Here is a 14,309-nt window from a genome sequence, read left to right on the forward strand (position 1 = left end):
TACATGTATCAGGTGCTTACTATACAAATGATGTTGTAAAAATTAATGTTTTATTAGCTATTTTTGCATCACTAAGAAAAGACCTGGCAAGCAACATAAGGGAGGAAGACTCACTCCGGACTATGTTTTCAGAGGATTATGATAGGGAAGACTTAGCAGAACATCTCAGGCCACAGGGGCAAAGTGTATGCTGAAGGCCATTTACATCCCAGCAGGCAGGAAGCAAAGAATGATGCCATAACCAGGGGCAAGATTCCTACCGGCAATATCCTTCTTCCTGAAGGCTCTACACCTTCCCAAACTAGTGCAACCAACTAATAAACAGGCATTCAAAACATAAGGCTGTGGAGACATCTTAGGTTTGGACCACAATTACCACCAAATTTAGACCTACTAATAAAGAGTATACCATTCCATCCATCTTATTGAGAATACCTACAAATTGAAACAACTTGCTCAATAGTCCTCAAATATATATATATATATATATATATATATATATATATGTGTGTGTGTGTGTGTGTGTGTGTGTGTGTGTATACATATACATACACACATACAGAGAGAGATTAATAGATAGCCAGATACATTAGATTTGTGAATTATAAACAATTCTTCCTCATACCATTAAAACAGAATGATAAACTCATACAAGTCATAAAGACTAAAACTTTGTTATTTCAAGTGAGGACCACGGACTTCATCATGAGCAAAACCATGGAGTTTGCTGAAAACGCAGATGCTTCTGGCCTCCCTGGGACCCATGCATTTGGCTCCAGCCAGCCCTTGACCCACAGGAGTTGGGCCCAGCTGTTCCATCTGCACTAGGAAGCCAAGCCCAGCCAATTCCTCTCGGCCAGGGAAACCTTGGCCTCCTGCCTCCTGGAAGTTCAGGAGGCCAAAGGGAGCCTAAGCTTGGAGGAAGCTTTATCCCTGCTCCACAGAGCCAAGAGGGGGCCTCAGCTGCAGATTTATCTGTGGGCATTGGCTAATAAAGCTGCCTGACCTTTCTTTTACCCCCCTAAGCCAGAAGAACTTTGCATCTAGGATGTTAAGGTGCAGTAGTCACCTGCTGGTCTTATGCCTCCCGTATCATTAACCCTCTGCTCAAAGTATCCCCATCTCCATGTAATCAGACCACCTCTGTATTCAGACACAAAAGCTGTGCACACAAGCAGTCCTTCCCTACTTCTTTTGAGCCAACCTCTCGTCTCAGAGCTGGGAATATGTCCCTTGCCTGGCCCATCCCAGCATGCCTGACTCTGGGGACGGGAAGAGCTCTAAGTGGTAGGCTCATTACCCAAGCTGGAACACCTTCAATCTATATTAATTATTTGGATATTATGCTCAAGTAGATATATTTCAGCTAATAAAAACTGAGACTCTAAATTTGATGGTAAAATCTGAAAACCTTAAAATATGTTATATTTGGTACGTCTTATAATATGGTTAGAAGTTGAAGTTAGCCTGATCATAGTTGCCATATTTTTTTTCATATTTTAACCTATGTGGACTGCTTTCTAAGCAACAGTTTGCGTGTGGGATACAACTTAGATGACCTAGATCCTATGTGATTCAGAAGGGCTTGGTATCTCTCTCTGGCAGTCAGATTTTAGACGCTGTTACTAACACCTGAGAGACACTATTTTAAAAATGGAAATTGGTAATTTGCCTCACTAAGTTTTGAAGACTTAGTAGAGCACTTGGCTCAGCAGTTCTACGCCTCTGGTGAGGCAGAAGAACACTCACATGGGTGTGTGGGCAGAGGAGGCTGGTCGCATGGCAGCGACCAGCAAGCAAAGACAGAGAGAGGGAGCAAGGCCAGATAGGCCCTTCCTTAAAAGGCACACCTCTGGTGTCCTGCCCCTCCAGCTAGGCCCCACCTCCTAAATTTCCCAGTACTTCCTAGTAACATTACCAAACAAAGAGTCTATCAAAAGATAAGACCATTGATTAGGTCAGAGCCCTCAAGACCCTCCCTTCCCTGAAGCTCATTAGTTGGCAACCAGTCCCGTAGCACAGGGGCCTTTGGGAAAAATCTGTCACATCCAAACCAGAGGCGCACCTTAGCTTCCACTCTCCTAGATGATAACCACTCATTTCTCTACCACGCCTCCACGTGATTAAACATGCTGGTGTCTACGCGTTAAATCAGACCATCCAGAGAGCAAGCCCAGCTCAGTGAGAGGAGACCTCCTCTTTCGTATGATACGGAAGGGGAGAAGCACGTTCCTTCCTGCTCTGCTCAGTCTCCCTACCACTGCTATTCATATCCATTCTTTTGTCTCCTTCACCCTTCTGTCCTCTGTGTCCTCCCCCCCCACCACCTCGCTGTGGGCTCATCCCTGGGAAGGTGAACTGGAACTGCCGGTGCTCCAGGGTTGACATAGCCTTTATTTCAGCAGGTCCCATCTCTTCCCTCTACCTGTCCCAAGGGCTTTGCTTCTGTCTATAAAATCCTGCTGCCATGGCTTACACAGCTCCTGATACAAGGCGGGAAATATCCTTTGGGTAATGCAGAATCTGAGGACAAAGCCAAAGTTTTATTGTTGTTTTATTTTGGTGGATTTTTTTTCCAAACTGAAAGACATGGGAAAGAGACTTCAAGCCTTGCAGAAAATGAAAATTCTGTTCTTACCACATACCACAAACTTCACTGATTAAATGACTACAGGCTGTAATCTCCTCTAACTAAAATACGCATGCATTAAACCTCATAGGGAGTACTGACACCTCAACATTATCTATGATGGTTTTTAACTCCAGTAACTGTGAGTCTGAGAAACTGCAAAATACATTGAATTTTAATAGAATTCTGATTGCTAATAGAAATAGGCAAACCTGAAAGAGGGAGGAGGGGGGATTGCTAACAAACACACAAAAGACCTTACCTATCTTTACTTTCCAGAATAGTCAACCGTACCTTCTGTGAACTTTCGTAGCACTGCCTCGATGTTCTCTTAGTCATACTTAATTCATTATTAAAAGGAAACACAGGCCATGACTCTAAAAATGTCATGACTCTTCAGTACGCAATGTTTTAACTGCTAAGCCCAATGGCAACCATCTTCTTCTTCCCGCATTTTCTCTTCCTCTCTATGGTGTCAACATAGCAGGAAAACAAAGCTACCACTTTGTGAAATAGCCTCCCACTGAGTAGACACTCCAGAAATGCTGCAGAATAACGTGCTGTTGGCTAATATACATTCAGGCCAGGAATGCTCCGAGCCGCTTGAAAAGGTTTTAAATATAAATATTCAAACATAAGTTTGTGCATTTTCTATGGGGAAAAAGGCTTTTAAAAAGAGAGTTCTGGCAGTGATCAGAACCTGTCTGCTCCATACACACCACCTTAGAAGAGTGGCTACCTGTGCGATGGTAGTTAATCAGCCGCCCAGGGAGGGAGGGCTCTTTCAACACCTCCCCAGCTAGCTGAAAGCAGGACGTACATTCTCTTTGCGACAGAGACGTGTTTGTAAAGATGTGCCCCTCTCCCAACCAAACAGAGCATGACTAGGTGCACAGCAAGCCTTCATTTCCCATCCATTTCTGTAGGCACCTCCTCCTAACGCACCCTGCCACCCACCTCTCCTCCTAAAGCACCTCTCCCTCTGTTCTATCTGCACAGGGCATGCAAGCCCCAGCCTACCTCCTCTTCTCTAAAGTCTTCCACATGCATACCTAATAAAAAGCTCCCCCTTTGCCATCTCCCCTTGGTGCGCCTAATTTTTAGGGCCCTAGAAGCAAGACCTAAGAGGGTAGAAGTTTTCTTCCTCTTCATATAGATAATTCAGAAAATAAAAGGTATCTAATCAAATTATCTTAATTAATCTGCCAATGGAAAACGGGAGTAATTATTTAAGAAAAGGAACCAGACTTTCAGAGAGGCGGCTCTGAGGAAGCCATGCATTTTGGACAACTGTACTAGAAACAAAGAATGTGGCTAGTAAGAGCGGCTGGTACCTTCCCTGAATGGCCCTGTAGACCTCTGTACAACCTTCCCACCGCTTCTGAAAAGTTCTTCTAAACATAGTTGCAATGAGTTGGTTGTTTCTTGTTGCCAGTTATTTAGAATGAAGCAAACTAAATACCAGGAAGAGAACCCCAACCTGAAAGTCCCCATGAGGAGAATCAGGACTGGGATAAGCAAGGCTAGAGACACAAAGAGGGGCGGGGAGGGAGGCATCGCAGAGCGTGAAATGAGGACATGGCCCAGGGTACCACCACCTGTACTTACTCATTAATTCCAGGAGTGCTTTGGATGAGACATCTCATGCCTGTCACCCCCCAAGGCTTCAAATGCTACTTTCTGCATATCCTGCTCCATAACTATGACATTGGAATCACTTGAGAAACTTCCAAAAGAAAATGCCAACCCTGCCTCCTTTGCCAATCTGACTGGATCCATCTGCATGAGAACAGCCAGTCCCGGGTGGGTATGGGGGACTCTAAGGTAGCTAGACAGCCCTGAAAACCACATATTGGAAAGCAATCCAAACAAATTAATATTGTAGAAAGGGGGAGATTTCCATTTCAATGCCTCAAAGTCCCTTCTTAATAACGGAGCTTTGACTTGAACATGGTATGTTGAGGACCTTGGGTTTTCTCATTGAATCCGAAGAGGCTCCACTGTGGTCTGAAATCCCTCTCTGCCCTCGGTGGGATGCACAAATATCAGAAACAAGGTTTTATTGTCAACTTTCCTCCTTCTCTCCTGAAGCAGGTTATAAAATCTAGGAAGGATTTTCAACCTTCCCATGAAACAGGTCATAAAACGCTCATGAGAAATAACCTCCCTCTACCTGGAGGAAGGACACATCCATATCTAAAGAAAGGGGTCATGGTAAAGAATCCAATCTAACAGGCCCTCCATTTCCTTCGGGGTACTGACATCATATCACACTGTTTTTATTATGACTCAATCTACTTCATCAACCCTGGCATAAAAATACACAGGATTATGGTCTTCAACTCATCGTTACTTCATAAGGACCCATGTATCGTAAAACTTACAGTGTACAAATTTGTAACTTTTGAAAGTTTTTCACCAGTCTTTTGTTCGGGGAGTGGGGAGGTAGGGGGACTCCCTTGGCCATGAGTCCAGGATGAACAAAGGAAAGATATTTCAATTCTGCTGCACCAATAATATTTAAATCGATACAAATGGTTGGGGAACCTCTAGACATGGTATGTGCCAGGGGAGCTAAAACAATAAGGTTAAAGATAATATTCCACCCAATGTTCAGTTTATGATAAGCAAGGAAGCATGAAACAAAATGCACCAAGCTGTGATTTTATTTATTTATTTTTGGTTAATTGACTCTTTTTTAGTGTCTTACTTGGTAAACTTACAAGTCACTATATGACCCAGGCTGGCTTTGAATTCATGATCCTCCTGCCTCTACCTGCTGAGGACTGAGACTACCAGTGCTTGGCTTATGGGGCTTTTGTTTTATTTTGTTTTGTTTGTTCGTTTGGTTGATTGGTTGGTTTTGTTTGTTTGTTTGGTTTAGTTTTTTTTTTTGAGACAGGGTTTCTCTGTGTAATATGTAACAGATATAGCAGTCTTGCAACTAGCTCTTGTAGACCAGGCTGGCCTCGAACTCACAGCAATCTGCTTACCTCTGCCTCTTGAGTGTGCTGGGATTAAATACATCTGCCTGGCAGCTTATGTTTTTTTATTACTGTGAATAATAAAAAACAAAATGAAAAATTACCATATACTGAAGAAAGCTACTAGTTAAACATTTTCTTTTCTTTTTCTTATTTATTTATTTATTTATTTATTTATTTATTTATTTATTTATTTATTTTGATATTCGAGACAGGGTTTCTCCGTAGCTTTTGGTTCCTGTCCTGGAACTAGTTCTTGTAGTCCAGGCTGGCCTCGAACTCACAGAGATCCGCCTGCCTCTGCCTCCCGAGTGCTGGGATTAAAGGTGTGTGCTAGAGAAACTGTAATACTTTACCCTGAGTCACCCAGAGGGTGGGACCAAGATTAAAAACCAAAGCCCTTTGTTCTTTTGGTCTTTGTTGAGGTAAATAAGAATGACCTCCACAAGAACCTATGCTGGAATACTCAGTCCCCAGTTGGTGATCCTGGGAAGGATTAGGAGGCGTGGCTTGTTGGAGGAGATGTGTCCCTGGGAGTGGGCTTTGAGGTTTCCAATCCCAGTCTTCTTTCTCTGCCTCTTGACTGCAGACCTAGATGTGAGCTCTGAGCTGGGCCTGCTGCCTTTGCTCAGCTATTGTGGACCCTAGGCCTACGAAACTCTAAGCTCAATTGAATGCTTTCTTTCACAAGCTGCCTTGCTCATAGTGCTTTGTCACAGCAATAGAACAGTGACTGAGACGGGGTCCCTCCTCTCACCTACTCTCATCCCAGCTCTCCCAAACCACCTAAGAACTGCCTGAATCCTTTCTCTGTGGAGTACAGGTCATGAAGCAGTAGCAAGAGCCTATTAGACAGACTAGTCTTCTGGTCTGTGCTTATCAACCAAATCGAAAGGCATAGGCACACGCCAGTGTCCAAAAAACCACAGATCTATGTGTATCAGCCCTTCAAGGCTCAAGGAACATCGCAGCAGAGGGGGTTATGGGAAGAATGAGTGCTACACAGGAAGATGTCAGCTTGATAAAACATGGCTGTTACACTAATGAACTCATGGGATTACCTCCACATGACTGACATACGTGAGGGGTTCATAAGACCTCACCTCTCCTTGGACAACTTTCGGAAATTAACGTTTGCTATGGGGTGAGGTGTCATTCTCCTCTATGGTAAAGCCACAGATAAACTGCCAATGCTCTAATAAATACCCCTCATTCACACGCATGCAACTAGCCATAATTAAACACAATAACTCTCTCTCTCTCTCTCTCTCTCTCTCTCTCTCTCTCTCTCTCACACACACACACACACACACACACACACACACACACACACACAAAGTAGGAGAAGGACTTATTGGGAGGAAGATTGTAATGGGGGTAAAAATGACCAAAAGTACATCATATATGAAATTGTCAGAAGGAAGCAGCAAGCACATTTGTAGATATTTTTTTTCTACATTAATTACTGCCTGACACTGATTTTCCTTACCCATTGGATCTATACTTTTAAAACTATGCAAACATTTCATTCCTCACTTGAGACTGGTAGGTGATTTTCCAAATTCCCTTGGAATAAATTTCAAGACTCTCGCAGAGGCTGGACGGTGTAGAACATTATTGTCCTTGTTTTCTTTCTATTGCAGTGATGAACAACACAGAGAGGAAAGCGTTGATTTTTTTCTTAAGGCTTCCAGTCCTTCATGGGAGGGCAGGAACTGAGGCAGAGTCCTTAGGGGGATTATGCTTACTGGCCTGCTTCTTGTGGTTTGTTCAGCTTTCTTCCTTATAACAGAGGATCACATGGCCAGGGTTGGTACCGCCCACAGTGGGCTGGGTCCCTCACGTCGATCGTTAATCAAAAAAAAATGCCTCCACAGACTGACCACAGGCCAATCTGATGGAGGCAAGTCCCCAGCTAAGGTTTCCTCTCCCTGGCTCACACTGGTTGTGTCCAGGAGACAGAAACGAAGCAGCACAGCCGTCTGTGTTGGTCTGTGCATCCTCACCTAGTCAGCTTCTGTAGTCAGTGGACATCACGCTTGGGTACCCAGACCTCCATTCCACTCCCCAAATCCCGGCACTTTCTTTCTTCCTTCCCTCTAGAATATTCCACCACTCACCACCATGGCTACCTTCCTATGTATACATTCATAGCTCTCTACAATTGGTACGTAGCAGAGGGCCTAGGGGACCCAGGAGCACACGTTCTGCCTGTGTTCAGTGTTTAGGACCCTAGAGACCTCTATCTTTCCTTTGTCCACTTAGTCCTTCTTCGTTAGGCCGTGATCCTCATTTCTGGTCCTCCTTCTCTATCACTGAGTAATAGATAATGATGTCTTTATCAGAACCATCAACTTTAGCAACAAGCCACCAGCTGCTGTCCCGGAATTACTCACCAGCTGGAGGACAGTTGCCTCTGCTGAACCCTGAGGACCCTGGCACGGGTTTTCCTCCTTTTCACAGGTAGACAAAAGGCCTCACTGACACAAACCAGCTGCTCCTCAGTCTAAATTTAATATCTGCATGGAGCCATGGGTCAGGCTTCTCAGCAGGAAATTCTCACATTCAGTCTTTACCATCTCCCTGCCCGTAAGAATACCACTGGAATGACAAGACGGGTTTTCAAGAGTGATAAAAATATTATACTTTACGTATGATGTCCCACCCTTCCTCCTTTAAGAGGATAAATAAAAAAATTATTTTGCTTTCACATATCAAGTTTACATAGACAATGACAAACTAAGACATCTTATTTATCTATTTACTGCAGGCTCCTGGGAGCCTGGGAAGATGCTCAGAGTTAGAAACTCTCTTCTTATCTTCACCCCATTAGGCAAAAATGCAGAGATGACACAAGCCTCACAGAAGCCTCAGAGAAAGAGGTGGGATTTAAATCCCAGGATGCCACATGACTGAGATATGTTGCTTTAATCTGGATGCCGTTTCATCTGAGAAGTCAAAGACACGGACATGCCCACATACAACCCTTTGGAAGATGACCTCGGAGGCTGAGATGTCTCTCTGCCATATTCACGTTGAAAGTAACATAACCTACATCTAATCTTTCAAAGCTGCGTTTCTACCTTAGAAGAGACAAGCGAGATTGAAAAATGCCTGGGGAGCAGAGCTCAGGGGTGCTAATGAATGCAAATCCACAGACCTGCTCTCTGTGTTCTAGTGGTCAGCCCTGCGGGGTGGTGCATGACCAGCCTACCACTGGGGAGGGTGCTGGAGGCCACGCAGATGGCTGGGAAGAGCTTTGTGCATAGCAAGTTGCTCTGAGTGTTGAGTCAGTGATTTTCAAGGCTGTGATGTCATTCTCTAATTATCCAGAAATCATCTCTCACACGGGAAAAGGTGAGAGGTGCTTGCTTACATATCTGTGAATACATAACTGAAGGGCCCGTGTGTCTTCTCGAACGAAAGTTCTGGGAAACACACACAGCTTAGGACATTTCTAGTACCTCATACAGAGCGTCTGTGATCTCTGTGAAAGTAAACACAGCACCAAACACTCGTTCTCTCCTCTCCGGAGGAACAAAGGAGCACTGGCAACCAAGTCAAAACTAATAGAAATGGAACACACCGAAGCTGCTTGTTAAGATGAGAACACGGAAACGTCCCTAACACACGCCACCAGATGTTTGCAGGAGGGATGTGGAGAAGGGACATGAAGAGGAGGCCAGCAGGCCTCTGGCGATTCAGCCCTGTGAAGCCTCAGGAAACCCTCTCTTTGACCCAAGGCGTGAGAGGAAGACTGCTGGCCCACTTCTCTACAGAATGACAATGACAGGGATGATTCCTGAGAACGTCCAGCTCTGCCCACGGGGCACCTGTCATTTAAACAGCCCTTGCACCTGAAGAGATGAGCACATCTTTATATGTTTAAAACGTTTCTCGGGATTTGTTGAATTGATGAAATTGGACAACTTTAGCCATGAGAAAAAAAGACTTTACTTCAACTGGCCCTAGTCTGGGGCCTCTAAAGAACAAATCTTGGGAACACGGGAGGATGGCATTATCCAGATAGCTATACATTTATTGTGCCTTCTAGCTTATTGCTTTTGCAAGTAAGATTCTGGGGAGTAGTTTCATCTCTGTCTTAAACCAACAACGTGACCCCAGGCAAACAACTCTGCCTCGGGGACCAGCTTCCTCATCACTGAAACAAAGATGCACTCAAGCCATATATAGCTACAGTTTTTGAAACCTCTACTGCCAGCGATTGTTCTGAACTCCTTGCAGTGGACATTAAAAAACTCAAATTGCAACACTAGCATTTAGTGTCTAATTACAGAAGTGCCATTGTGCAATTGAAAGGTTTTGTATTCTATAATCCAACAGGCCAGAATCTCAGAATGCATTCTGTGAGGTAGGTTCTTTTGCTAGAAAGAAACAAACCAGCAAACAGAAGGCGCTACAAACCCAGAACTTCTATTATTAAAAAAAAAATTCTACCATATCGCTCTAAAGGAATTTAAATTATAAATGAATCTATAGCACAATTTTGCTACTGCTATGAAACCATGACAGCCATCTCGGCCATCTTCTCAAGCTTTTTTATTATGGGAGACACAGAATTATTTGAAGACCATGTAAACATGCATTAACAAAAACTCCATGCCTAATACTTTGCATAGCATATGCAATCAGAGGGGTAGAAAAAGAGATGGGAGTATCTTCTCTAACCCTTTACCTTTAGCCCCATCTTAATTAAGCAGATGGATAAAGAAGGCAGCCAAGAAGGGAGGGCATGTGGGAGTCGTAGTTCTACGGGACTGGACTACCTCTTGGGGATCCCGAGAGTGAGACTTCAACTCCCAGAAGACATCTCTCCAGGCCAAATGGCACGTTGGGCACTGAAGTGCCAGGCCAGTAGGGTACAAGGGACAGGACTACAAATCCCAGAAGCCTCCGCAGCCCACGAGGCAGGTCTTGGGTCATAAAATGGAGCCAGAAAAAAAAGGAGCTTTCAGTTGCAATCCGCTTAAGCACAGGTTTGAGCTGAGCTGCACCTGGCAGTCCATGCCTCGCCCTAGTTATGCCGAAACAACCACGGGGTATTTTCAGCACAATTCTGAAAGACCGAAAATAAGCCCTTTTCCAATGACAAACTTTCTCAAGCCTGGCCTCAAGGTCGACTACAGCTCTAGGCAGCTTCTCTGGGCCACTAGAGCAGGGAGCTGATTTTTATCCACGTGAGGACTGAGGACCGCTGGGCGGCTGGTCCAGAGTCCCAGGGCAGAGGCAAACCCGCCTCCTTCCTTCTACCTACGTTTACAGCTTCCAGGTCCCCGCGTGTGAAACCCAAATTAAAATGCACGGAGGTGTTAAAGGTCCGACGAGTGACGCTTTCTCGCGCCACAGGGAACGGATGGGAGTTTCTTTATTTTGCTTTCACACTTATCAAAGGCAAATTCTTTCCCGAAACTTTGTGCTCGGTGTGCCCGGCTCTGCTGCTGCCCTGGCACCGGTTCAGACCTTTGGGGACTCTAAAGCTAGGTTATCTGTTTAACCCAGACCTGTTTGGGTTAGAGGTCCCTGACACTTTTCTACGGTACTGACACTTGTCTACGGGACTGACAAACTATTAGCCAACTACACCTCAAGAACCCGCTGGCGCGACCCCGTGCCTCAGTTTACCCCGAGGGTCTTGCAGGTGCTGTCCTGGCCCCGCCCCGCCAGCCTCAGAGGTACGCGCGTGGGAACCCAGCCCGCGCCCCAGTTCTCTTCCACTTGGGCTCGCTTCCCGGGCCCCTACCTTCCAAGATCTTGGCGGCTGGAATGAAAGGCAGAGGGCGGGAGCGCCGCCTGAGTGGGTGCCCACTGGGGTGGACCGGGGAGCTGAGGGGGGGAACGATTCGACTGCTGGGCCAAACGGGACGGACTACAATCCCCACAGCGCCCCGCGGCAGGGGCGGGATCCAATATGGCTTCCCGCCTGGAGACAGGAGCGGGGACCAATCGATGAGGAGCACGAGCTTACGACCTGCCAATCGGAAGCCAAAGGGCAGTGACACCAAGTCCTGGAGTAAATTGTCTAAGGTGACACTCCCTTTTGAAAGGAGATTTTTGTCATAAATCACACAATCTTTGGCTTTTTCCAAATGAGAAAAAGAAACATGATTATTTTCTCTTGAAATGAAAGCCTGCCCTGTACGTTTCTTTTCTTTCCTTTCGGAGCTGATGTAACGGTGCTCCGTCTCCTTTCCCCCACCTTGGCTCCTTCTTGTTTCCTTAAGACCTTTGTATTTCTCCCAGAACACATTCCCGAGGCCCCCAAAGCCCTACTTGATCATCATACGGCTCCCTTTGTCCTCCCCTGACATCCTGTCAAAATCACAGCACAACCTTCCCGTGCCTTTCCCCCGTCTTAATCCTCTGCCCTTGCAATATTTTCAACTAGGCTCTCACCAGCGAACAATGCAAGTTACTTATTGGTACCATTTATTGTCTTACTGTTCCACCAGGATACTTGAAGAAGTAGATTTTTATTTGGCTGTCGTATTTCTTACACCTAGGGGAGCGAAACAACGAGTCAAACATAGTAAATAAGTTTTGAATAATTGAGTGATATCTAGATATGACCTTCTATCTCTCGCTCATATCCATTCAACTCATCTCTGATCACCACGGGCATTTTATGCCTGCTCTTTTTCATTTTTATTCAGTCATTTCCTCAGTGTATTCTTTACCAGATGCCGCATGAATGGCGGAGAAATCGTTGACTTAGCCGATTCTAAACCTAAACATATTCCGGGTCTAATAATGGATGAGAGAAACAACTTAATTTCCCAATGAATGCAGTTGCAAATTGTGGAGTGACTATATGGTTGCCACATGATCATGCAGCTCCTTAGCAGGGAGTATAATCTTCTTTCCTTCTTCTTAGAAATGCTCCTTCCACCAGGCAGTGGTGGTGCATACCTTTAATCCCAGCACTTGGGAGGCAGAGGCAGACAGATCTCTGTGAATTCGAGGCCAGCCTGGTCTCCAAAAGCTAGTTCCAGGACAGGCTCTCCAAAGCTACAGAGAAACCCTGTCTCAAAAATCTTAAAAAAGAAAGAAAGAGAAATGCCCCTTTCTCTTTCTTCCATTCTTTCCCAGATCTGAGTATGAGAAAAGAAAGATATTTGCTAGTCTTTAATGTTTCTAAACAAGGAGCAGTAATGATATGTCGCTGTTTTCTGTGGCACAGCACGCTTCCCCTTGCCGTTCTTTCATGACTAGCAGGAGGTTGTGCGAGTCTCAGATCGCTCACCCTTTCAGAAGTTTGAACTTGCAGAGTAGCAAGGTGTGCGTAAAGCATCCTGGTAAGAAATACTGATGTCCTTGGAAACTACTTTGGGAGAATGCCACACAGGATGGTCGTCAAATACACCCATTAACACTGAGACCCTAGGCAAACTAGGAATGACGGTGAAACACGGAAAGAATAACAGTTAAAACAGCAAGAACGCGGGTCAATATTACGCAGAGCTAATCCTGTACATAGGGATTAAAACTCTCTCTGGGCTTCCTCACACAGGCTTCTGTCAGCTTAGGGTTATTTCCTATAATATAACAATTCTTTTTAGCTTTCATGAGCATAGAGTTGGCTCCCCAGTCCCAGCTCTGCTCTAGCTCATCAGCATGAGAGATGTCACCACCCGTGTCTACTGTGTAGCAGAATGCCAAACTAAATGTGGAATAAAATCCCTGGGCCATAGGAAGCCAGGAACCATAACACTTAAACCCCTCCCAAGGAAGTACCAGTCTGCAGTACTACTTAAAGATGAATATCAATACATTTAAGATATGACATTGTGTGTACTGATTGTTATAGCATTGGCAAACAGCTTATTAACATAGCTATATGAATATAAACATTTGGCTTTGAATGTTTCTGGGTTTCTGGGTGAGCTGTCACCTTTAGCAATATAAAGAACAACAAGAACACCAAGACATGGTCTTGGAGCTTGGATCTTTGGATCTGGTTTTTTGATCCAAGACTTCTTTTATTGGGGGGGTGGGGGGTTCAAGACAGGGTTTCTCTGTAGCTTTGAGGCCTGTCCTGGAACTAGCTCTTATAGACCAGGCTGGTCTCGAACTCACAGAGCTCTGCCTGCCTCTGCCTCCCAAGTGCTGGGATTAAAGGCATGTACCACCACCGTCTGCCTTCTTCCAAGATCCAAGACTTTTAAGCACCAAGACAATCGACTGGAAGGTTATAATCTAATCTACAAACTGATTGAATAATTACTGCAGTGTAGGATTTTCCAGAAGCATGTCCTGAGAGTTGTTTATCACAGAGTACTTACAGGAAATACCAGAAAAAGAATAGGAAAGTGAAACAGGGAAGGGAAGACACACTCCCCCCCCACCACCACCACCACCAAGTGACCCATCCATCATGTCACTTGCGGTGGCAACTGTAGCTCAGTCCTCCTGGGGAGTCTTAAGAAGACTATGCTGAATTGATTTGTCCCAACAGGTAAGCAGAAGACCTAGGTTACTGAAGCACTAATTCCCGTCCCTCAGTAGGGGATGCTTTAGGGGGTGTTTATGTTCTGAACTATCAGGCACACAAAGTTAGAAATTGAAGTCATGCCGTTGGAAATAAGACACGGGCAGAAATCTGCCACTGCTGTGTCATGGAGACTAATAGAATAAGAATAATCCCAAAATGAGGTCAATACGTACCAAGGTGTGTGTGT

General features: G+C 45.0%; 1 protein-coding gene across 2 annotated transcripts in view; it reads right to left on the reverse strand.

Moving 5' to 3' along the window:
• The window catches only part of Fhit (fragile histidine triad diadenosine triphosphatase), a 1,412,380-nt gene extending 1,400,876 nt beyond the window's left edge, over positions 1-11,504 (reverse strand). Inside the window, exon 1 of one of the 2 annotated variants that reach the window (XM_075987481.1) lies at positions 11,375-11,504. The gene's annotated coding sequence lies outside the window, so the exon portion shown is untranslated. The remainder of the gene's footprint in view (positions 1-11,374) is intronic. The other variant, XM_075987482.1, reaches the window with a different exon arrangement.
• Positions 11,505-14,309: the final 2,805 nt, after the last annotated feature.

Source organism: Microtus pennsylvanicus, chromosome 10 (assembly GCF_037038515.1).
Source record: "Microtus pennsylvanicus isolate mMicPen1 chromosome 10, mMicPen1.hap1, whole genome shotgun sequence".
In the NCBI taxonomy this organism is placed as follows: Eukaryota; Metazoa; Chordata; class Mammalia; order Rodentia; family Cricetidae; genus Microtus; species Microtus pennsylvanicus.